The sequence below is a fragment of the Acinonyx jubatus genome, chromosome E2, assembly GCF_027475565.1.
Source record: "Acinonyx jubatus isolate Ajub_Pintada_27869175 chromosome E2, VMU_Ajub_asm_v1.0, whole genome shotgun sequence".
In the NCBI taxonomy this organism is placed as follows: domain Eukaryota; kingdom Metazoa; phylum Chordata; class Mammalia; order Carnivora; family Felidae; genus Acinonyx; species Acinonyx jubatus.
The window spans coordinates 38,178,648-38,205,593 of NC_069396.1; the positions used below are offsets into that span (position 1 = coordinate 38,178,648).

Genomic DNA, 26,946 nt, shown 5'->3' on the forward strand with positions numbered 1-26,946 from the left:
GACTAAGAAGGGAGGAGAGTGATTGTCCTGTTACCCTCCATGTCCCTCTAAGGCCAGCTGTCTCTGCTGCTCTGACTCACCATCATCTCTCGGCTCCCACTCTTGCGAACTTCTGGGCTCAGAGGTAGTTTGTTCACCATGCCCCTCTACCCATTCCCCCTCCTCACCTGCTTTGTGTGGACGTACTGGCTGAAGGTGGCTGCCTCCTCCTGCAGGGAGTCATCAGCCACCTCTGAGTAAGATGACTGTGGCTCTCCGCTAGCCAGCCCCTGTATCTGAGCCCACATCTCCCTGTATCCTGGACACACACTGTCACTAACAGAACGTATATAGTTATGCTTTCATTGAGGGCCACTTGCACGCCAGGGTTTCTTGAACAATTTTCACACAAGGTTCGCAGCTCTGGTCCTTGAGAAACTCAACTTGGGTGAGAGAGAGAGAGAGACTGGTTCCCATAGAGCCAGACAACAAAGTGACTGACATGCAAATCTGCCCACATCACATCCTTGCTGAAGCCCCCCAATGGACCCCTTCCATCCATTGTTCAAATCATCAGCCCCTCAAAGGATCTCTTCTAGGCCCTTCGGGACCTGGCCTGTCCTATAGGCTTGCTGTTTTCTTAATGCCAGTCTCACACACTCTGCTGCACCCTGTCCATACTCAGTAGCTATTCCACATGCCCAGGCATTTGCTCAGGCTGTCCCACCTCCCAGATGCTCTTCCCCTTACTGCCCACCTGGAGGACACCCTCTCATCCCTCAAGGCTCACCTCAAGCATGAACTCCTCTAGGAACCTTTCTGCAATCCTCACCTCCCAGCCAGGTGAGACTGGCCACCTCCTGCCACCTTTGTACCTCCCCTGGCCCAGCAGAGGTTTCCAACACAGACTTAGCCAGCATCTCCTTGTCTGGAGTCTCTCTCTCACAAGGCTGCAGGCAGCCTGAGGGCAGGGCCTGGCACACAGAAGCTACTCAGTAAATAACTGTTCAGTGAATCTCTGAATCAGTAGTGCAGACCCAAGCAGCTGAAGAGCTCTAAAGTGCTGGAGCCAGTTCCCCAGGATGGGAGCCATGGCTGTGGCCCTCTTCCTCCTCATGGCCCTGCCCTCTCAGCAGTATCCCTTTCCTCTCCCTTCCCTGCTTTGCTTTCACAATGGGAATCTCAGAGTCAATATCAGTGTGTGAGAAGGCAGAGAAGAGAAAAAGGAAATTGTAATCTTAAGGGTGACAGCCCTGAAATGTTGAGTTTGAAAACTGCCTGGGGATTCAACTTCACATCTTTGGCAAAGTAAGTGCAAATACATATTCAAATTCAATGTAAATTCACTGGTGAGTTTCCTCCCTCATTACTGGTACCTAGTGAGACTGGCAGTCCTGGGGGCTGGGCCTTTCCTGCTCTTCTCAGCTCCCTCCATGGTGTTCATCCCAGAGCTGAGTTCCAGACAGTGAGAGGTCCACAAGAACAGCTCCCTGAGGAAGAGATGTCCCAAGGGAAATCTTTCTGGAGACATTGCTTGGTGTGAAATCTTCTGGGGATGATCCCCATGAGAGCCAAGTTTCCTACAGGAAGAAGATGGGCCCAGTGTGAGCTCCAGCAGAAAGCAGGGATCTGGGAAAGCAGAGAGGGGGAACCCTCATCACAGTGAGGGCTCAGTGTTCATTGCAGGGAGAAGACCCTATGGGGCTCCTCTGTTCAGAGGCAAAACTCAAAAGGATGAGTTAGAGGGGAGGGAATGGAGGCAGAGAAAGTTCAGGTTTACTTAGGGTTCCTGCTGAGATCTCTGGGACCTCTCAGGGACCTGGACACCTCTGAGACTGGAAGAAGTAAACCTTCACCTTGGCCATAATCACAGGAATAGATAACATTACTCCAGGTGGTCTTTCCTGTCCTGGAGGCCACATGTCCCAGAACCATAGGCCTTGTGTTTGGGCAGAGAGCCCAAGCTACAAGGGAGCCATCACTGCCAGCAGCCTGGCAGACATACTGTTCTTTTGTTGTTGTTGACTCAGCATAGCAAGGCCACTTAACTCAAAACAGAGTCCAGCTACTAGCAAAATGGCTCAGTCAGAAGGCGAACACATGGCTCATTTCTGTGGCCTCCACTCCAGTGGGCTGCTCAAAGCTAGCTTGTGTCAGCTCCTGAGACAGCTTCTTCCTTGGGCTGGAGGAAGAGAGTGCATGAGAAGGAAGCTAATTCCAACAAGCCTTGGGACACCAGAGCCAGAGCATGAAAGCTGGACCACAGAGACCTTCCCAGATTGAGTGCAGGCAAGGAAGAAAGAAGAGCATTAAGCTCTAATAGAGTTTCTTCTTAGTGAAAGCACCACTCAGTTGGAATATCCCTCCACCCAACATTCTTACCAGTGTAGGATAACACATGGTTGCCACTTACTAGGCACCAAATAGACACAAGACATTCTGCATATATTACATTAACCATTGCCACAGTTTTACAAATTAAGCATCATGGTTATCCTCATTTCATAAATGAGGAAACCAAAGCTCAGAGTGGTTAAGGGTCCTGTCTCTGGTCACACAGCAAGGAAAGAGGCACCACAGACCTGCCCAAAGATTGTTTTTGAAGGAATGTGGGGAACCTCCCTGTCCTCCTCTCTCAGAGGTAGACAGACCTGCCCCAAGTGTGGTTTTAATGTCCTGTTTAGAAAGCCATAGGAAACGAAGGTTTCCCATGTCAGTGGTGGAAGAAGGTTTCACTGCAGCTGGGCACAGTGGCCATGTCCTTAGGAGGCAATTGTGAGGACTCATTAAAGGTCAACATTCCTGGTAGGTTACACTTAGAGACATGGCCCTTTTCATGTTTATGGAGTGAAGGAAAAGGAAGAATGGCAATTAACAAATTTGATGCCTTGTCAGAATATATTATCAATTTGTCTTGGCCTTCAAGTCCCTCCACAAAACACACCTACCTCCAAGTACCTGCCTACTTTCAGTTTACCCTTCTCTTGCATGCATGGGTCCTCCCTTCACATCCCCTTCCTTGAGACTATGAAGTGATGCTCATGGTCTACAGTAGCCCAGCAAATCCAGCCCTTCTTCTGGTAACAGATACTCCACTGATGAATCACCCTCCCTATGCTCATCCTCATGGCTTGAGGAGTCTGACTCCAGTGTGGACTCCACAGCAAGCACATGGCCAAGCCTGCTTAGTCCAGGCACTGCCTTTCCTGCCCCAGGTCACTGGTTCAGGATGGACAGATAGTCAGAGTGGGCCATCAGAGCTAATAGGTGTCAGTTCACAGACTTCTGGAACCATTAGAAAAGAAAGTACATTTCCTCTGGGTGGTACAGAGGGATGCCACAAGGGCACACCTACCTGGAAGTGAAGATGACCTGAAGGAAAGCAGAACAGAAGAGAGTCCTACTGATACTCTCTGAGTGTCTGGATCTAGATGTTCCCAAGCCACATATTCTGGGCTTTCCAGTTAATGTGAACCAGTAAAATCTCCTTGCTTGAGCCAGCTCAAGCTCTCAAGGTCAGTTCCTGACAAATGCAGGCTGATGCCCTCTCCAGGTTTTTGCTTCTGCTGCTTGTTCACTCTAAATTCAACTTTCTAGGCTATGTAAGTCCTGATATTCTATGGCATATCTTCTAACCTCTCTCTTCTCTGACTTACTACAGCTCTGGATATGAAAAGTTTGGGAATCCTGTTCCATAGCCTGAGAGCCAGAACATACCTTCCCCACACTGACCATAGCACCCAGCCCAATGCTAGTCACAGCCGGGGTGTAAAAGTGGCTTGGCAATGTGTTCTCCCAACCTCTACCAATCTCTCTCTATCTCTCTCTCTCTCTGCCTGTCAGCTAAAGTAGCATACGAAGGTCAGGAAATATGCTCTCTGCTTTAAGGAAATGACACTCCCTCCTAACTTGATCTTGCCTTCACAACACATGGGTCCTCAAAAGAGGTGCTGGCAACCAGGCATGTTACATAGGGCACCTAGCTTCATCCTCTTTGCCAACAGAATAACAGTGTCTGAAGGCCCATAGAGGAAGTCTCCATTCAAACACCCAAAGCATATGTGCTGAAATAGCTTATCTTCATCTGTAATGAACCATAATTCCCCTGGGCCTTTGCCAGCTACTGGCATTGCCATTCTCTCTCTGTAGGAAGTACAAAAATAGTTGGGGAGGGGACGAGGAAGGGAGGGAGAATGGGAGAAAATTAGAAAATGTGTATGCCTGAATATCCATCCACATTATATTCAGATTTGCCAATCCATGGCAAATTATACCAGTTTCCATTACAAAAGAATAGAATTGTATTCCATTACAATAACATACAGATGTATTCCTTTTTGCATATATTCAAGTTAAAGAAAAAAATTTAGGTAAATAACAGTACAGGTGGTGGGCTGGTCATGACAAAGAGAGGAGCCGGAACCTTAAGAATACACAAATAATTGTTATTACCTTACTGGGTGACCTGTGGTGAGTACCCTAACCTCTCTGAACCTCAGTTGCTTCATCTGTAAAGCAAGAGCAGTAAAGTGCATCTGCCCCACTTACTTCTGAACTAATACAATGACCTAGGCCCTGAGCAGATAGAGGTGTCAGGAGATGATTTCTGAGCCTTGGCCTTGGGTCAATACCAGAAAAAAATAAGTCTCTCACTGCATGGAACTCTTAGTATTAAGTCTTAGTGCCCTATTTTGGGTCTGTCCCAAAGGGCTGAAATTAATTAACTTCAGTATCTATTGCTTTTAAAACACCTTTAATCTATACCACTGTTTATGACAAGAGGACAAAGGTTCAAATGCCTACAGGGCTAGATGGTACCACAAATGAGTGAAAATGCCAGAGTAAACAATAGGGAGAAGTGAAGACTGTGGCAAATTGCAGAGTTCATGTCCATGCCCCAGCAGAGGGAGAAGTGGACACTGAGCCCTAGCAGCATGTGCCATGTGGGATTAAGTCTTAATATTGATAGAAATTCCATTTTTTTTAGTAGAAACCAGGAATGTTGATTTTTTATGTGACATCTCCTATATTTTTAAAGCTGAAAACCAATTTTTAAAACTTGTGGAACACTTTGTGAGAACCAAAATAATGTATCTGCAAACTGGATTTCACCCACAACCCACCAAACTCTGTGTGGTAATACTGCCTTCTTCCTGCTTTGATTCCTTTTTACTTATTTTTAAAAAAAAAAATTTTGTTTATTTATTTATTTTGAAAGAGAGACAGCTCATGAGCCAGGAGAGGCAGAGAGAGACAGAGAGAGATAGGAAGAGAGAGAGAAAATCCTAAGTAGGCTCCATGCTATCAGCGCACAAAGCCAGATGCGGGGCCCAAACTCACGAACCATGGGATGACCTGAGATGAAACCAAGAGTCAGATGTTTAACTGACTGAGCCACTCAGGCGCCCCTTTGATTCCTTTTTATAAGTGGATACATAGGTCATGACAATTTTAAGCCCAAAATAGAAACAACCCAACCAGTGTCCCTGATTTGAGCAGGGAAAGATGCTTTCCAGTCCCCCTGCACTGGCACTGCAGCTAACGCACATGTGGATAGGCAGTGGCATTCACCACTTTCCAGTCCAGCAACCAAGGCTGACTGTGAGGCTCCTACTGACGTTCCTCCTCCGCCAGCTCTACTGAATCATCCAGCCCTTCCAGAAAAGGTCGTTAGAAATGAAGAGGAATACTGGAATATAACTTACATGTTGTCCTGAGGTAAAATTGGATGTTTCTGTCAATTCTTGTTTTCCTGAATCTTACAAGTTCTGCAAATTAAGTGTAGCATACACCATTGGTGCTGCCTGCCTTGTTCTGTGGCAAGAAAGCCAGAACTGATGGGCCTCAATATGTCCCTGGGGACAAAAACTATTTCCATCCAGGTAGTCTCAAAGCCCCACATCCACACACACACATTCAATGCACCTAGACACACTTCTGCCATCATCATCAAAAACTCCTTTGTGTTTGTACTGTCTACTTAAAATTTTGCTAAGAAGATCGATCTTAACCGTTTTTATCACATAATAGTAAATAAGTCAGGAGGAAAGTTTGGGAGGTGATGGATATGTTTATGGCATAGATTGTGATGATGGCTTCACAGATGTATATCTATCTCCAAACCCATTCAGTTGTATACATTAAATATGCATGGTTTTTTGTATGTCAGTCATACTTCAGAGTGGCTTTAAAAATCCTTTCATGTGAATGGGTCCCTTTAGTTTCAAAGGTATTGAAACTAAACCTTTCTCTTTTTTCTAGGACCTAAATGGACATGTGGCCACAAGAACTACCTGTGGAGGGGAGGCAGACCCCTGTAGAACCTCTTGGGGTGAGTGTTCAGAGCAGGGTATGTTTGTTACCATGATAACAAGAGGGTTACGTGTTAAATCTGGATCTCTGCTCTTTCTAAGTGTCAGCAAGAACAAGTCATCTTGTGGAACAAAAGGAAAAACACACCCTTGACACAAATGCAGATCCCTGGGCACAGAGCTACAGAAGCTGATGGCTCTCTGGGCTGTTCAGGGCACTGGAGGTCGGGTTTTGGAGGCAACATCGCACATCTGTCGCCGTAGCACCTATGCCCTTGGCACCTGGCGGAGCCCAGCACCCCTAGTGGGCAGAGACCCACCCAACATCAGAAACATGACTGGTTCATGGAGTGATTGCTGAGAGCGCCTTGTCCAGTTTACATGTCTCTGTACAGATAATGATTTTAAGGTTGTGCTTATTTTTTTAAGTAAGGTTTTTTAAACAAAAGAAGAAATACATAAAAGAAGCTTCTATGAAGTTAAATTTCATAAGAAGAGTTATCAGCTGTTAAACGAGGCAAAATCAGGGAGTTTGCTGAGACACTGTGCTGGGGAGGGTGTGGCACCCAGGTCTCCTCACTTGCTGTGGGGACCGGGTAAAGTGAGGTGGTCTCTGCAGAGCTCCTCGTGTGCCTGGCATTTCTTCCAGACACACGACGGGACTGCACTGATCCACCCTGTGTGACTTGCTTTGACCAATAAAATATGAAGGTGTTACTTTAAAGCAAAAACTTTAAAACCAGCATGTGATTCAGCACATGTCCTATAAAATGGTCCCTCTGCTGTGGCGAACACAGCTGATCCAGATTGTGGCTGTGCTGTCTCCCTGTGCCTCAACAAAAGGACAATGCAGAACAGAGTCCCCAGGGTCCGTGATGGACATGAAGTGGCAATGAGAAATGAACCTTTGTGATTTTAAACCACGGAGATTTGAGCTGTTTATTGCCACAGTATGATCTAGCTTATCTGGACTCATAAGAAGATCTATTTGGCAACATCTATCAGAATTTAAAATATAAATGCCTTTGACTCTTCAATTTCACTTTTATGACTTTTATTCAATTTCTTTTACACAGCTTCACTTTTACACATGTGCAAAATGATATATGCACAAGGATAGTTATGGCTTTTCAAACATATTTATTTATGTTTATATAGCATACACTGGAAGCAACCTAAGAATGTGTCAATAGGATTCTTAACATGCTTTAATGTTTAATAAATCATGGAATATCCAGACTGAAGAAGCGTTGACAGCCCAAAAAGGGAATAAGCCAGATTTTTATAAACTGAGAAGAAACATTTCCCAAGATATATTGCAAAGTAGAAAAAGGGAAGCTGCAAAACAGTGTGTATAGTCTGCTGCTATTTGTGGAAAGGATGTACAAATGTCACAAACACCATACGATTTCACTTATATGTGAAATCTAAAAAATGAGCAAACAAACAAAAAAAGCAGAAACAGGCTCATAAATAACAAGAACAAACTTATGATTGCCAGAGAAGAGGGAGGTGGGGAATGGGTAAAAAGGGTGAATGGAGGTGGGAGATACAGGCTTCCAGTTATGAAATGCATAAGTTACAAGGATAAAAGGTACAGCATAGGGAGTATAGTCGATGGTATTGTGATAGTGTTATGTGGTGACAGATGGTGCTTGTGGTGAGCATAGCATAAGGTATAAAATTGTTGAATCACTATGTTGTATACCTGAAACTAATATGACACTGTGTGTCAACTACACTTCAATAAAAAAGTTTACAAATGTGTTCACAAGTATATCTATGCCTATATGCTTGTTTATGCATAGAATATCTCTGGAAGCAGAAGGCTCAGGTGGTGGGGTCTCTCTGGAAAGGGGTAATGCAGTAGTGGGCATGGGAAGAAAATCTCTACCCACAACACAGCAATATCTCGTGGCTGGATTTTGTGTTATGCCTAGGTATTGCTTCCTCTTTAATTATATAAAACACTGGACACATGCTCCAAAAACTAATACAAGTGATTACCTATAGAGACAGAGGCTCAGAGAGGTGAGTAGAGACAAGAGTAGAAGCAGGACTTCTTTATGTGTACCTTTGACAGAGTTTCACTTTATGGACCATAAGAATATATTATCTTTAAAATTTTTTAACTAAAAAAAAATTGTAAAGAAACCCACCCTTCTATGTGAAAGTGGATTCATGTAGAAATCCTTGAGAGCCCAGAGCCACTCGTGGGGGCAGTAGACAGCCCTTCTGGAAATTCTCAGGGGCATTTCTCCATCTTTTAGCCAATGTTGAGGTACACCTCTTCCATGAAGCCTGCCTCGTTTTCTCCAGACTACGAAAGGCTTCAGTGTGTGAGGCTTCCTGGCTGCTAGGCCTTGTGCTGTGGGCCCTTTTCAACTAATCTCCAATTCTCATACTTATACTGGTTGGTGAGGGGGCATTGATATAGAAGGTATTTTAGCAGAGAAATGGGAATGCAGCAGGTAGACTGAGTCCGAGGAAAAAGATCTTCAGCCCCCAGAGAGTGGTGCCTGTAGGAAGGGCCTGGGGCATGTCCAGCATATCAAGGAGAACTCACAGGGCCAAAAATAATTCTGGTCAAAGGGGCAGAAGAAGAGGACTATGTGGAGAGGAGGGAAGAGAGCCTTTAAAGTAGGAAAGGCTTATCTCCAGGAGATAAGCAGGAGAGAGGGAATTTTTTCGAGATCTCAATGGAAATGTAATTGGAGCCTTTGAATATTTTGGAAATATAGGGACAAAGGTTTCAGTTCCTCTTTGATCTGTGCTTCTTTCAAATGAGATCCTGTCTCAGGCCCGAGCTATCTGGGTCCTCGCATTATACTGGAACTTACAGACCATCTTATGGATGAGGAATTGGAGACTCAGAATGGTTAAGAAACTTGCCCAAGGTTACAAGCTCCTATGTAAAAGAAACATAACTGTGTCCATGCTCTGTGTGACTCCAAGCACATACACTTTTCCTCCCCATACTAAGTGTGTCTCAGTCTCTAGGTGACATTCTCAACCAGACTTCACAGCCAACCAGCACAGAATGGAGCTCCTTTTTCATTGTTGATGTATCCAACTTCTATCTTACTATGTTTCATGACTGAATGGAGAGATGGCTGAATGGAGGGAAGGAGGGACGGACAGACGGATAAATGGATTCATGAGTAGATGAAGTGACTAAGTCTCATTGTGATTTAAAAACAATGAGTGAAAAGGGCTTCAGATTATATTCTTCATCAGATATTCACTGGGCAGTAACTGTAAACGGGAGAAAATGGAGATAGACTAAATGTAATCCATGTCAGAGGATGGATTTAGTAGTGCAGAAAAAGCAAGAATTGGAGGAACCATAATCCAAGTTGTTTAATAAATTTCCAGACACTTTCATGTGGAGATTCAGACACATTAGAGGTTGTTTCTACCTGAGCAGGGAAGGAAGGCAGGCAGGGATGGATTCTGGATGCAGGCAGTGATTTTTATTTGAATCTTAAAGAAACGATAGGACTGTGATCTAAGGAAAAGTCAGGGGATTGGAAGAAGGGGTGAGAATTAATTTCAGACAGAACAGCATGAGCAAACACATGGAGGTAGGGATGTTTAGGAGATATTTGGCCTTGCTGAGGTGAAGTAAGCTTTATGGGTAGGAATATTAGAAGGTAAGACTGGAAGGGACCCGTAATTAGGGGCCTGGAATTTGAGATTCAGGATTTAAGATCTTGATTACTGGGAAGGTGTCAAAGATTTCAAAGTACAGGAATTGAGCTGGCACGCACATGCAAAACAGTCTGAGACTGAAGCAGTGGGTGCAATGGTGAACATTTGGGCTCTGGAGTCCTACACTTAGGCTGGAACAGGCTCCCACCCATTCCAGATGTGTGACCATTAGCAAGGTATTTTGATCTTTTTGAGCTTCCATCTCTTCATCTCTAATGTGGGAATAATAATAATGCCCATCTCATAGGGTCATGAGGATTCAATGAAATGAAGTATATAAAATGTTTAGCTCACCCAGGCATATAGTAAATATTAAATAAATGTAAGCAATTCATTATTATCATCACCAGCACCACAAGCACCATCAGCAACAGCACCACTGCTGACACAATCACTTCCACCACCAGCACCACCACCACCTCCATCATTAGCACTATCACCACCAGCAGCAACAGCAACATCACTGCCACCGCTATCTTACAAAAATCATCATCAACATCACCACACCATTTCCATTGTCACTGTTATCATCGTCAACACTGTCACTTCACTCTAAGCATAAAGGTTTGCATGGGCCACTGACCTGCTTAGGAACACAGCCATTTATTCCAAACACATTTGCTGAGCCTTACTATGCTGAATGTCTTCCATTCACTCCTCAGGCTCACTCTCCACCTTTTTCTTCTTGCTCTGGCAAAGCCAACCTACTGGGACAACAGTAACAGGTTGCCTTGCCCCCTGTCCTCTGGCTGGGTTCCATTGAATGTGCAGTCCCTGAAGGAGTGTAGAAGGAGAAAGAAAGGCCAGCTATTGTTCTTTAGCTCTCTCCCTGCTTGTAATTGTAGCCTGATTGCATCTGTGGGTGTGTCTCAGCTCCTTCCAGGTGACTCTCCACACCATCCTCCCTGCCTTATTTCCGGATATGGTGAGCTTCCCATATGCACGCTCCTGCACTATTCCTTGTGGCTTCTAAATCTATACCCTGTAGACAGTTTTGTAAACAGTCCTTATCACAATCTCTTCAGGTTGCTCTGATTTGAGTGTTCCATCTGTGTTCTGTAGGGCCCTGACTGATAGAACATTTGTGTTTTAATCCCAGTGGTGGACTCAAGGCTACAAAGATAAGAAAGAAACAGATCCCACCTCATCCTCTTCAAGCTTTCCATATCTCGTGGGGGAAACAGAAATGCAACAAAAAACTACAACACAAGTTCCCAAATACCAAACTAGAAATAGGTACTCAGAGTTTCAGCAACACAGAAGGAACAGTGGGGATGAGTTTGAGTGAGAGTCATGAGGACAGGTTTCTCAGAGGAAATGACATTCAGAGTCTTGGAGAGTGAATACAAATTCTCTGGGGGGAAAAAGTGGGAAACCACATCATTTTTACGTGCATGAGAGTACCAAAGTTTGCACAAAAAAGGTAAGTTGCTCAGAGCCTGGGATCCACATTGAAGATAAGAGTTGCAGGGAATAAGACTAAAGCAATTTAGGGATTTACCAGTATCAACTTGCTCACTTATTTTATTTTGCTAATCTAAGGCATTTTTTTAAGTTGCCATCTACTATCACTCACCACCAGAATATAATCTTGGAATAAAAGAAAGCCCTTTGCATCAGATAAATTTGACTTTATATGTGTAAACACTACCTGTCCTTATTTTTCTTATTTTGCAGTGGTCAACAAACCGATCCTTGGGCTGACATTTGGAAACTACTGATCTAATCTGATCCTCTTATTCTACCCATCAAGAAGCCATGCCCTTTAAAAAATAAATAACATTTTAAAACATGATCAATTCTCTTAAATGTTTATTTCCAGTCATGTAACTGCTCCCCGCAACCAGACCCCTGACCAGCCCCAGATCCTGTCAGGTACTTGGGCTCAGCCAATACTTGATCCTAACAGTATGGAAAAAAATCACAAAAGTTCCCAGATTATTTTCTCTGTAAATCATTTGATAATATTTTCTGCTTCTAATGATTGTTATGACAAGCAGCAAATTGCTAATTGCAGCCATCTAAGAATAGACATATTTGCAGGATTAATGACCAAAAAGAGTCAGATTTAAGTAATAATACCAGTTGGCAACCATTCATGCATTTATATTTAATTTGCATTTGTCTTTAGGAAAGGGAGAAGAGGCAAAGGACTGTTGAGGTGGAGAAGGTCTGAGTAAATCAGTCTCTCTCTCTCTCTGTCTCTCTCTCATTTGTTATGTTAGATGTGATGTGAGTCCTTTCTTGGTCTACCTAAATAATACAAGAGGGTACAGGGACCAAGGCTGAATCAAGTCACCACTGTGGAGTTATATATTTCATGGCAGGTAGGTGCTAAAGTCATCACAGAAGGTGAAAATTGCTCTAAAAATGAATTTTGGAAACTTCCAACAGATGTTGTAATAGATTCTGTTCTTTGGTAAAGCAACAGAATTGTTGGTTTGTGTTTAAGTCACTTTATATAGAAAATACAGAGATTCAAATGCAATGGTCACTCTGTGCTCAGTGAGGAACTCCTGCTGTGAGAGGTGCATACAAAACCACATTGATGGGAAGGATAGAGAGTTTGGTTCTATCCATGCTTGCCCTGGGGCCTGCCCATGCCAAGGGGTGGTGGGGGGTGGGGAGTGTTGCAGGCAGAATTGCTTACCCTGTTTATGCTTCTGTCCTTCTCCATCTCTCCCCCTTTTCCAAGTGTGAGTTAAGTGCACATCTGCAGCAACACCATTTGTCTATCCAATGCCAAAGAAAAGGGGATTTTCTCTCCTCTTCCCTGACAGCATCTCCTCCAGAGAGAGTTGCTTTGACAAGGAAGCAAAGTAATTTGGGGCCAGAAAAAAACCCCATCTTCTTGCTCTCCCAAGACCAGGCCTCAACCAAGAGTGGCCTCAGGTCAGGAGAAGTCCAGCTTTTGGGCCTGCAGGACAGTACACTGCCGTACCAGATGAAGCCCAGACATTGAACTCAAGACATAAACTTTAAATCAGCTATTTTAAATATTTGCAAGTAAAAAAAATTATGTCTAAACAATTAAAGGAAAACATGAGAATGATGGCTCACCAAATATTGAATATCAGTAAAGAGATATAAATCATAAAATAATGAGCCAAATACAAATTTTAAAAGTAACTGAAATGTAAAACAGCAGAGTTGGGCAGAGAGAAGAAATAACTAGCAAACTTGAAAATAGATCAATTAAGATTATCCAGTGTGAGGAATGGAGAATAAAACATATAGAATAATTAAAATAGCTTCAGAGACTTGTGGAGCACCATCAAGAGTGCCAATAAATGCATAATGGAGTCCCAGAAGAAAAAGAGAAAACACGGGACAAAATAAATATTTGAAGAGATCATGATCAAAAACTTCCCAAATTTAATGAAGAACATTAATCCCAGAAGCTCAAAAAATTCAAGTATGATACATTCAAATAGATCCACACAATGTAATAAAACTGTTGAAAGACAAAGGCAAAAAGAAAATCTCCACAGCAGAAATAGACACACAAAGGATTCTCATGACACACAAAGGATTCTTAATAAGATTAACAGCTGATTTCTCATATGAAACCATGGAGGTCACAAGGCAGAGGGATGACATATTCAGAGTTCTAAAAGAAAGACAGCCAACGAAGAATTCTATATTTAGAAAACCTATTCTTCAATATGAAGGAGAAATTAAGGCATTCCCCAAAAAACTGTATGCCAACAAATCAGATAGCCTAGATGAAATGGAAAAATTTCTAGTAAGGCACAAGCTACTAAAACTGACTTGAAAAGAAATAAAAAAACTTAGGTAGACCTCTGAGAAGCAAAGAAATTAAATTAACACCAATTTAATTAACACCACTTCTTCAAAAACTCTTCTAAAAACAAAAGAGGAGGAAACACTTTCTAATATATTCTCTGAGCACAGTAACACTCTGATACCAAAACCAGACAAATATGTCACAAGGAAACTACAGAAAAAATATTCCTCACAAATAGAGATACAAAATTCTCTATAAAATACCAGTGAATAAAATCCAATAGCACATAGATTGTGAGGTAAATTGTGGAATAGAGATTTCTATCACTCATGTCTCTCCCCCATAAACATCAATTTGAGCAACTATATGTGCACAAACATACCTTCCCAAGAGCCAAAGATTGTGGGTGAGGGATTCTAGGACTTGAGAAAAGCACATAAATAAGAAAAGGCACATTATGGAGTGTAGGAAGGATAGATCAGATAGACATATACAGAACATTCAACCGAATGGCAGCGGAATACCCATTCTTCTCAAATGCACAAGGAATATTACTCAGGACAGATCATATGTTAAGTCCAAAAATAAGTCCTGAAAATGTAAGAACAATGAAACTTGTACCAAGTACTTTTTCAACCAAAATGGTAAGAAACTAGAATCAATAACATAAGGAAAACCTGAAAATTCATAAACGTGTGGAAATTAAATAACACACTTCTTAATAATTAATAGGTCAAAGAGGAAAGCAAAAGGGAAATCAAAAATATCTTGAAATAAATGAAAATGAAAACACAAAATACCGAAATCTATGGGATGCAGAAAAAGCAGTTCTAGGAGGAAAGCTTATAGCAATAAATGCCTACATTAAGAAAGAAGAAAGATCACAAATAAATACCCTAAGTTTATACCTCAATGAACTAGAACAAAAAGAATAAACTAGGCCCAAAGTTTTTAGAAGGAGGAAAATAGCAAAGATCAGAACAGAAATAAATGATATAGAGACAAGAAAAACAATAGAAAATATCAATGAAATATGAGCTGACTTTTTGAAAAGATAAACAAAATTGAAACCTTAAACTACACTAAGAAAAAAAAGGCAAGAAGCAAATAAAATCAGAAATGTAAAAAGAAACATTACAACTGACACAACAGAAATACAAAAGATCATCAGACACTACTATGCAAACAAATTGAATAACCTAGAAGAAATAGATAAATTATTAGAAACATACAACCTTCCAAGACTGAATCATAAGTAGAATATCTGAACAGATCAATAATAAGTAAGGAGATTGGAATTAGTAATCAAAACCTCCCAACACAAAAAGATCAGGATAAGATAGTTTCACTGGTGAATTCTACCAAATATTTAAAGAAAAATTAACAACAATCCTTCTCAAACTCTTCCAAAAATTGAAGAAAGGAGAACACTCCCAACTCATTTTAGGAGGCCTGCATTACCCTGATACAAAAATAATATAAGGACATTTCAAGAAAAAAATTTACAGGCTAATATATTTAATGAATAATTGCATCCTAGATTCAAAAATTCTCAACAGAATTATAGCATAGTAAATTGAATAGCATTTTAAAAGATCACACGCCATGATCAAGTGGGATTTATCACTGGATATAAGGATGGGTCAACATATACAAACCAATACATGTGATACACCACATTAACAAAATGAATAATAAAAATCATATGATCGTCTCAATACATGCATGAAAAGCATTTGACAAAATTCAACATCCTGTCATAATAAAAATTCTTTAAAAATTAGGTATATAAGGAAAGTACCTGAGCATAATAAAGGCCATATATGAAAAATCCACAGCTAATGTCCTACTCAGTGGTAAAAGGATGAAAGCTTCCCACTAAGATCAGGAATAAGACAGAGTGTCCACTCACGCCACTCCTATTCAATATAGAGTTGGAAATCCTAGTCAGAGAAAATAGGGAAATATATATATATATACGTATGGTGTCCAAATCAGAAAGAAGTACAGTTGTTTTTATTTGCAGATGACAAGATCTTGTATACAGAAAACCTTAAAGATTCCATTAAAAAAAAAACATGTTAGAGTTAGAATCAACAAATTCAGTGAAGTTGTAGGATACAAAATCAACATGAAAAATTAAGTTACATTTATATACACTAACAATGAACCATCTGAAAAGGAAAAAAAGAAATAAAACTCATTTACAACAACAAAAATAATACAATACTCAGGAATAACTTTAACCAAGGCGAAAGAGATGTACAGTGATAATTGCAAGACATTGATAAAAGAAATTGAAGAAGACATAAATAAATGGAAAGATATCCTGTGTTCTGGAACTGGAAGAATTTACAGTTAAAATGTCCATACTACCCAAAGCCATCTATAGATTCAGTGCAATCTCTACCAAAATTCCAATGGCATTATTTCACAGAAAAAGAATAAACAATCCTAAAATTTTTATGCTACCACAAAAGAGCCCAAATAGCTAAGACAATCATGAGAAAGAAGAAAAAAAATGGGAGGCATCACAATTCCTGATTTCAAACTATATTTCAGAGCTAAGGGAGTCAAGACAGTATAGTAGTGTCACAAAAACAGACACATAGACCAATGGACCAGAATTGTGAGCCCCAAAATAAACCCTTGCATTACAGTCAACTAATATTTGACAAAGGAACCAAGAATATTCAACGGGGAAAAGATAGTCTCTTCAAAAAAATGTTATCAGGAAAAGTGGATATTCACATACAAAAGAATAAAATTGGAATAAAATTTTAATTCACACACAAAAATTCAGTTGCAATGAATTAAAGATTTAAATATAAGGCCTTAAACCATAAAACCCTTGGGAAAAAAACAGGAAAAATCTCTTTGACCTTGGTAATGCTGTTTTTGGACATGCCACCAAAAACACTAGAAACAAATAAAAACATTAACAAGTTGGAGCACATCAAACTAAAAAGCTTTCTGCACACAGAAGAAACAATCAACAAAATGTAAAGGCAAGCTATGAAACAGAAAAGATAATTGCAAACCATATATGTTATCAAGTGTTAATATGCCAAATATATGTAGAGCTCATACAACTCAAGAGGATAAAACAAATAATCAAATTCAAATAGGTGGAGAGGCTGAACAATTTTTTTTTCCAAAGAAGATATCTAAATGGCCATCAGGTACACAAAAAGATGCTTACTATCACTAATAATCACGGAACAGCCAATGAAAACCACGAGGAGAAAACCTCACACATCACACTATTATTATTATTATTATTATTATTATTATTATTAACCTCACACCATGACTATTATTACAAAGGCAAGAGATAACATGTGTTGGTGAATATGGGGAGAAAAGGAAATCCCTGGGCACTGTTGTTAGGACTGTAGATTGGTGAAGCCCTTACAGAAAATACAATGAAGTTCCCTTAAAAAATTGAAAATAGAACTAACATATTATTCAGTAATACCCCTTCTGGGTATATATGTAAAAACCAAAATCACTATCTCAACGAAAGATCTGTACTTCATGTTCACTGCAGCATTATTCACAATAGCCCAGGTGTCCACTGATTGATGAATAAAGAATTGTGAGCTATATATACAATGAAATATTATTCAACCATAAAATAGAAAAAAAAAGCTTGCCACTTGCAACAACATGGCTCATCCTTGAGGTCATTATCCAAGTGAAATAAGTCAGACAAAGACAAATAGTGTATGATCTCACTTACATGTGGAATCTAAAAAAGCTGAACTCAAAGAAACAGAGTAGAATGGTGGTTGCCAGGTACTGGAGGGAGGTGAAGGAAATGGGGAGATGTTGGTCAAAGGGTACAAATTTCAAGTTTTAAAATGAATATTTTCTGAGGATCTAAAGTACAGCATGGTGACTCTAGTTAACAGTACTGTATAATATACTTAAAAATTGCTAAGAGCCCTTGCCTCTCTCTCTCTCTCAACACACACATACACACACACACACACACACACACACACACACACACGCACACACAAAGGTAATTATGTGAGGTGATGGATATGTTAACTAACCTTATTGTGGTAATCATTTCACAGTATATATGTGTATCAAAGCATCATAGCATATACTTTAAACTTATATATGTTATATGTCAATAATATCTCAATATTATTGAGGAATCCATTAGCACACAAAAAGGATTACCACAAACAAGTGGGATTTTTCTCAGGATTTTAAGTTTGGTTCAATATAGGAAATCTATCAATGTAATATAACATATTAATAGAATAAAGGGGAAAACTGCATGATCATCTCAACAGAGACAGAAAAAGCACTTGACAAAACTCAATACCTTTCATGTCAAGAAATACTCAACAAATACTTACAGAAGAAAACTTCTTAAGCCTGACAAAGGGCATCAGTGAAAACCTTTTCAACATTGTGCTGGAGGCTCTAGTCAGGGCAAGTAGGCAAGAAAATTAGTTGAAAGATATTAGATGGAAGGGAAGAATTAAGACCATATTTATAGGTGACATGACCTTATATATAAAATCCTAAGGAATACACCTCCCCACACACATTAGAATTAATAAGTGAATTCAGCAATGTTGCAGTATACAAGATGAATATACAAAAATCAGTTGTATGTCTATACTCTTACAATAAACAATCCAAAATGAAATTAGGAAAATAATTTGATTTATAAGAGCATAAGAAAGAATCAAATGCTTAGAAAAATATTAATGAAAAAAAGAAGACTTGTAGACTGAAAATTATAAAACATTGGTGAGAGGAATTAAATAAGTTCTAAGTAAATGGAGAGACATCCTGTATTCAGGAATCAGAATACTTACTGTTAAAACTGAAAAGCTCCCTCAAATTGATCTACAGAGTCAGTGCAATCTCTATTAAAATTCTAGTTTCATTTTTCCCCTTTTCTCCCCAGAAATTGGCAAGTTGTCCTAAAATTCATATGGTAAGACAGGGTACCCAGAATAGTGAAAAAATCTTGAAAATGAACCAAATTGGAGTACAGTAGCCCTCCCATGTATGCAGTTTTGTTTTCTGTGATTTTAGTTACCATGGTCAACCACCGTCCAGAAGCAAATGATCCCTCTTCTGATATATCCTGCCAGAAGGTCAATAATAGCCTGATACTACATCACAGTGCCCACATCATTCCCCTCACTTCTTCTCATCACATAGGCATTTTATCATCTCACATCATCATAAAGAGTGAATACAGTACAATAAGATATCCTGAGAGAGACCACATTCACATAACTTTTATAACTGTATTTTGTTATAATTGTTCCATTGTTCTATTATTAGTTATTGTTGTTAGCCTTTTATTATGCTTAATTTATAAGTTAAAGCTTATCATAGATATGTATGTATAGGAAAAAACATAGCATATATAGGGTCCATGATTTTAAGCATCTACTGAGGGTCTTGAATTGTATCATCTATAGATAAGGAAGGATTCTGTACTCACACTTCCCAATTTCAAACTTTACTGCAAATCTACATTAATCAGGATAATGTGGTACTGGAATAAAAATAAAAACAAAAACAGATAAGAAGAATTGAGAGTCTAGGAATAAACCCACACATCTCTGTTAATTGATTTCCAACAAGGGTACCAAAACAATTCAAAGAATTATCAAAAAAATAGTCTTTTCAAAAACAATGCTTAAACAGACATCAAAATGTACAAGAATGAATTTTAACCCTAACTTATACCACACACAATAATTAATTCAAACCTATCAGTAACAGCTAAAACTATGAAGTTCTTAGAGGAAACTTCTTAGAGGAAACAAAAAGTTCCAAACCTTTACTACATTGGATCTGGCAGTAGTTCCTTATATATGATACCTAAGACACAAGCAATCAAAGAAAAAGTGGATAAATCAGACTTCATAGAATTTAAGAACTTTTTGCATCAAAGGAGGATGCTGTGTAGAAAGTAAAAAGACAATACAGGATGGGAGAAAATGTTTGCAAATCATGTATCTGATCCGGATTTATCCCGAATATATAAAGAACTCTTACAGCTCAACAATAAAAAGACAAATAACCCAATTTAAAAATGCTCAAAGGACTTAAATAGGCATTTCACCAAAGATATGTAGATGATCAATAAATACGTGAAAAGATGTTCAGCATCATTAGTCACCAGGAAGACACAAATCAAAACCAAAATGAGATACCACTTTACATCTACTAATATGGCAATACATCAATAAATAAATGCATAAACATGGGCAATAGTGATTGTCAGAAAGGATGTGGAGAAATTGGAATCCTCATATATTATTAATGGCAACATAAATGGTATAATCACTTAGGAAAACTTTGGCAATTCTTCCAAATGTTAAACATTGAATTGTCATGAGTCAGCAATTCCACTCATGATATTTACCCAAATACTGTTCACACAAAAACTTGTACATGAATGTTCACATAAGTTATTATTCAAAAAGTGGAACTACCCAAATGTGCATCAACTAATGAATGGATAAATACAATGTGGTATATCCATACAATGGAATACTATTCAACCATATAAAGCAATGAAGTATTGATACTCTACAACATGGAGAAACTTTGAAAACATTATGTTAAGTAAAAGAAAGAAAACACAAAAAGATAAATATTGTATGGTTCCACTTATCCAGAATAGACAAATCCATAGAGACAGAAAGTATATTAGTGGTTGCCAAGGACTGGGGGTAGAAGGGAATGACAATTGTTTGCTAATGGGTAAGACATTTCTTTGGGGTGTGATGAAAATGTTCTAGAATTAAGTAGTGGTGATGGTTACACAACCTTGCACTACTTTAGATGTTGAATGAATATATGAATGGAAGGAAGAAAGGAAAGGTGGGAGGGAGGGAGAAAGGGAAGGATAGAGGGGAAAAGGAAGGAAGGAAGGAAGGAAGGAAGGAAGGGAGGGAGGAAGCAGAGGAAGGAGGTAAGGAAGGTATAAAGGAAGGAGAGAGGGAAAAAGGCAGCAGGAAGGGAGAGAGGAAGAAAGGGAGGAAGGAAGGGAGGGAGGGAGGGAGGGAGGAAGGAAGGAAGGAAGGAAGGAAGGAAGGGAGAGAGGAAGGAAGAAAGGGAGAGAGGGAAGAAGGGAAGAAGGAAGAAAGGAAGGGAGGAAGCAGAGGTAGGAGGGAAAGAACGTATGAAGGAATGGGAGGGAGAAAGGCAGGCAGGAAGGGAGGAAGGAAGGGAAGAGGAAGGGTTGGTGAGTGAGAGGCTGTGTTCTCCTGGGTGAGAGGAGGACAAAGACAATACATCTTGTGCTTAGGCATTAAATTGGACTTAAAATCAGCCAGCACACTAGCACACAGGGGGAACTCATTGCATGTCTGTTGAAGGAATGACTTAATGAGCAAGTTTCTCTAACTTGTGTCTTTCACTTTCCTTGATTAATGCCACCTTCCCCTTCCCCGCAACCTGAGAGGACCTATAATGGAAAGCTGAGTATTCACAGGGGCTCATAGGACAAGCTCTGTAGGGAGAATTCTACTTTCCCCTGGTAAGAAGGTGGAGCAAAGCCCTTAAGCCTTCTGAATCCTTGTGCAGATGTACTGTGTCAGGGTAACAAACATTTCAGGCTAGTGTGTGTAGAGACCAGTGACTAGGAAACAATAGTTCTGGTTCTTGAAATGTACACTAACAGCTCAAATAGCTAAATTGGGTACTCTGTGGAAACAAACTCCTTCCATTGATTCTGGTTTTATTTTACCTTGCCCTATAAGAGCAAGAAATGTGTTCATTTTGTTCACAGAAGCTTGTCCACTGTCTTTGACCCTTATAAAACCAAAATGTTGATGCTGATGAGGAACATTTTGATTTATAGGCTTGCTTATACCAGGGAGTCACACTCAAATAGCCACAGGGCCCAGTTCTGGGGTGATTAGTAGGGTGTGCTGGAGACTGTGGTAAACCAGACACCTCATGTGACCTGATTCCACTATGATGGTCATATAAGAATCCAGGCCTAGGACTACAGGGTTGTCATGTCAGACTCTCTCTCTCTCTCTCTCTCTCTCTCTCTCTCTCCACACACACACACACACACACACACACACACACACACCCACTTCTCTCTCTCTTTCCCCTTCCTTTCTCTATCTCTCTTTCCACTCTCCCCCTTTCTCTGTCATTAAGATAAGCTGAATGTCTAAATTTTCTATGCAAAATATAGTAATTTTTAAACACTGGTAAATGATCCAATTTGCTTTTTAAGCATCATTATTGAGATACAACTTAAATTCCATATCACTCATATATTTAAAATGTACAAGACAGAGCTGTGAAACCATGACAATCTAATCACTATCCCAAAAGGAAATCTGGCAGCCATTAGCAGTCCCCTTCATTCCTGTTCCTCCCCATACCAGTCCTAGACCATCACTAATCCATTTTCTGTCTCTGTAGATCTGTCTACTCTGGACATTTCACACAAGTGGGATCATGCAATTCACAGGTTTTGGTGACTGGCTTCTAGAACTCAGCACAGTATTTTCAAGGTACATTTATGTTGAAGCACATGGCTATGCTTCACTCCTTCTTTACTTTTGTTCTTGTTGACTCATCCTCCCTTGTGTGGCTATAGCACACTTCATTTACCCATTACCTGTTGGACATTAAACAACACATGCCATGAGCTGGGCTCAGCCTGTGGCCATTTATCACCTCTGCCCTGGACTGTTACAGAAGCCTCCTGACTGCTCTCTGCCTCCTGTTTCATCCTCCTACCCATTGCTGACAGGTGACATGGATGCTACCAGCCAGGCAGTCCAAGTTCAAAACTTTGAGACAATTTTTCTAAAACAAGTCTCTTAGCATGCATGTTACTCCTCAATCCCACCCCAATGCTGAAACTGCCCTTCTCCCTTGGCTTCAGAATGGAGTCCCAGCCCATGAGTCCAGCACACAATCTCCTTCAAGACTTGGTCCCATCACTCCCCACAGCGTCCTCTGGTCACAAACCCTGCACTCCAATCCACCACATCACCTTCCCCTTTTCAACTGCTGAGCATCCCATCCTTCCATTCCTGACCATACTGTGCCATGTGGTGAAGCAATTCCTCCCATTGCCTCCTATTGGATCATTCTCTTCTACTGAACAGTGAACTCCTTCTGCCCAAGGGTTGTTCCTTCTTCATTAGTGTCTCCATCCTCAGGGGTTGAGACACAGTAATAAATGTCTTATCATGTAATAGGCTCAGGCTGCTCCTCCCTCTGACAGGCCCTTTCCTGCTTGTGTGGGGACTAACTTTAGAATCCCCCTCTATTTACTGCTTTGAAATGAAGCTTTTTTAAAAGAATGTATCTGAGCCATGCATCCAAATGTCAGATTTCAAAACACGTTGTGAGCTAAAGAGTCCAAGTCATAAACTTCAAAGCTAGAGCTTATAATGGGAATTCTGACTGACAGCCCCTTAATTGCAGCCTTTAAATATACACAGTCACTCATGGAGCTCAGCTTTTAAAGAAGGACTCTTGCTTAACAGGTTGAAAACGTTAACAGTGGGGTAGAATTCCTTAACCTGCATGGAGCCACAGATCAGAGAGAATGAGAGAAACTCTAAAGACCCCTCTAGCATGAATTTTACCCTTTGCAGAGGCTATCAAAACCAAAATAGGTGGGACAGCTTGGACAAATACAAACAAATATTGTTTGTACTCCAAACTGACACATACAGTTTATTTGTTGGTATTTGGAGTGGTTTCAAAGGAAGAGTAACAGAGAAATTATAGGTTTATACCCAAGGGCAGTGTACATAGGCTGGTGAGTGGGTGGTGACTCAAACTAGAGCGGCCAGAAACAGAGAAGGCCATGGATCCCAGACTCCAATGACCCATGGGAGGCACCATTGCCTCACATGTGTCAATCCCATGTCAAAGTTGGCCATTCCTCTTTCTGCCTCGAGCATCAGGATGCACTGTCTTAGCTGGTGACATGAATACAGGCTGTTCTCCTTCACCAAACCCTCAGACAACAGTACTGTAACTGGTTTGGCAGCTGGGACGCCACATTGAGATCTGAGACCTTGTCATTTTGTTCCCAGGCTGTGCTCAGCCAACAAGCATGTCAGGTTGGTGCTTTTGACACCACAGCACCAGTTTGGATGGAAAGAGTCATCCTGAGTGGTAGTTTGGTGATGAATTGAGCTGGGAATTGAGGATAAAACCACCAAAATGACCATATCAGAGTGGATTCAAGTCCTGCTGTTGCCAGTTAATAACTACATGGTTTTAACCTTGGGCTAGAGTTACCAAGTAAAACACAGGACACCTGGCTAAATTTGAGTTTCAGATACACAATAAGTAAGTTTATAGGACATGCTTATACTAAAATGTTATCTAAATTATGTATTATTTTGTTTATCTAAAATTCAAATTTATCTGAGTGTCCCATATTTTGTCTCATCTGGCAAATGGCTCCTTGTCACTGAGTCTTGTTTTCCCATTTGCTTCCACGTGGTAGCAATGCGTGTCTCAAATGGTGATTAAGATTATAGCATAAAGTGAGATTATGTCAGGCCAGTACAGGATTCTTATTCCGTTGACTGTCAGGGATTATGATCATGACAAATTGATGTCCTAATGACTTTTCTTTTTCCTCACCACCTTTATCTGCATTTCAGTTATTTCTAAATGTTAAACTTCTCATAAAGGCCAATGTAAGTTTTCCTCATGATGAAACACTTCCTTTCCCACCATAGGAAGCACAAGAACCTCAAGTGACGTGTCAAAAAGGAAGGTAGGTTTTAAAGGTGGCTGAGTGCCTCCTCAGTGTAAAGATGATGTGATAATGCTGGTCTCACCCACATTGCAGTCCTTTGTGTGGCTGCCAAAAGTGCCTTTTATTTCTCTTTCTGGGCCAGAAGGTGTGACTACAGCATGCCTTGTGTGGCTCAGATCAAAACGCCCTGCTTTTGTAACGGATGGGGAGGGAAATATTGCCAACTTAAGAGATCCACTCAGAAGTAGAAATATGGGGGTGCCTTGGTGGCTTGGTCTATTAAACATCTAACTCTTGAGTTTGGCTCAGATCCTGATCTCAAGTATTGGGGGATCAAGCCCTGAATCAAGCTGTGTGCTGACAGAGCAGAACCTACTTAGGATTCTCTCTCTGCCCCTCCCCACTCATGCTCTCTCTCTCTCTCAAAATAAATAAATTAATTTTAAAAAAGAAGTAGAAATATGCACCCAGGTCCTTCCAGTCACCTGCACACTTTGACCGGAGGGTTCCACTCACCACACTAGGAAATAAACATTCCAGAACTGCTCCGGCTGCATTTGTATGCCATTCTGCTGTATCCACCATAACGTCTAACTACATATGCGCATCCATAATCTTTTATTATGTCATAATGCATTTTAGTATGTGGATGGTTACTATCTTTTAGAGGCTCCCATTTAGATTTATGAAGCAAAAGAGAAAAGTTTTTTTTAATGTAATCTAATTAATCTGAGTGCATTTGTATGCCTATTAAAATTCACCTGTCCGGGATTTTTCATTTATCATTATTACGATGGAACAGCCATATTGAGAAAGGGGCTGCCTCCTCATTGAATACAAAATGATGATTTATTATCCAGAGTGCTTTTAGTTATGGGCTAGACCTAATGGACAGTTCTGTATGGTGAATCCTCCATGCATACTGTAAAATTAGACATGTCCTTTCATGTAAGCTATATCTCAGTGAGGCAGTGGGGGCGTCCTCTAGATAACGGCAGGTGGGTAGCTTCCTCTCTGATTACAGTGTCCCTGGACAGCAGCCTAGTCCCTCCACGAAGTTTGGCATGGGGAAGGTGCTGCCTTGGAGCCTCCAATGCCCCTTGGTTGGTGGCCCTGCTCTGGGAGGGAGATGTTGTGAGCACAAGCAGCGAGGACTTGCCCTGGGACCCTCCCCATATGAAGACTAGTGGAACAACTTTTTGATTCAACCCAGACCTAAGGACAGCACTGCCCATCTGTGAGTCCACATTCCCCCAACCTGGAGACTCTACACTGGGAGGCAGGACCCTGATACTAGATTGAGCAAACCTAGCAAGACAAGCCCAGGATGGGAGTCACTGGGGACCTGGGGAGACTCAGAGATAAGACCACCTGCAAAGCACCCCAGAGTGCCAACCCTTCCCCCAGCCTGCAAGCAGAGCAGGTTTGAGGTGTCCCACTGAATTGGCCCAGAGCTTGTCACCTGCTTAACAACTCTGGTGGGATAGGGACTGTTCTTGGGTATGTGGGCCCTCACCACCTTTCTGACTGTCTATTCTGCCCTGAGTAGTTGCAGGGCTCCATCCTCATAAACCACAACCCTGAGCCATTTGAGTGATATTCCCCATACTCCACCCACTGAATCTTGTGGCTTGGCTTTTGTGCTATTTGGGCCCTCCTCCTACCCCCAGATTAGATCACCAGGAGGTCAGGAAAGGAGGGGTGCCCTAGCTTTAATTATGAGCCCCAAGCCCATTTACCAAATCAAGCTGAGCTCATTACTGCTTCTACCCCTGGTCCCACCACTTTGCCAGCAGGCAGGTTTCCTGAGGGGGCTGTGGGGGTGCTGACAATCCTTATTGATGTCTTTGATAAAATGAGGTTTGAATGGAGATGAGTTTAAGCAATAAAAGGACTGTAACTAACACTGGACAATCACAGGGAGAAGGAGAACATTGCTCCCTTTTCAAAGCTTCCTCAGCCCTTGTATTTGCATTAAGAAGAAAGTTTCAGGTGCTAATGTGTCTTTGGCAGCTTTCTAGCACTTGGGAAAAGGGTGGACAGGTGGGGGAGAGGGGAGAGAGAAAGGAGAGGAGAGGAAGAGAGGGGAGAGAGAGAGAGAGAGAGAGAGAGAGAGAGAGAGAGAGAGAGAGGAGAGATAAGGGAGATGGGGGAGGAGGGAGGGAGAGAAGTAGGGGAGAAGAGGAGGGAGGGAGAGGAGAGGAGACGAGGGAGGGGAGAGAGAGAAAGGAGAGAGACAGAAACAGAGGAGAGGGGAGAGAAAGAAGGGAGGGGGGGAGGGAGAGGAAGAGAGGAAAGAGACAGAGGGAGAGAGAGAACAAAGGGAGAGAGAGAGGAGAGAGGCAGAGAAAGAGGAGAGGGGAGAGAAAAAAGGGAGAGGAGGGAGGTGAGAGGAGGGAGAGAAAATATCAATTCTACTTAAAGAAACATATTAAGTAAATAAT

At 41.0% G+C, this 26,946-nt stretch overlaps 1 long non-coding RNA gene across 1 annotated transcript; it reads left to right on the forward strand.

Annotated features, from left to right (window-relative positions):
* The first annotated feature begins 5,501 nt into the window (after window positions 1-5,501).
* LOC113595308 (uncharacterized) lies at window positions 5,502-11,796 on the forward strand. The gene is made up of 3 exons (XR_003415794.2): window positions 5,502-5,697; window positions 6,241-6,310; window positions 11,679-11,796. It is a non-coding gene; the product is annotated as an uncharacterized LOC113595308 (long non-coding RNA).
* Window positions 11,797-26,946: the final 15,150 nt, after the last annotated feature.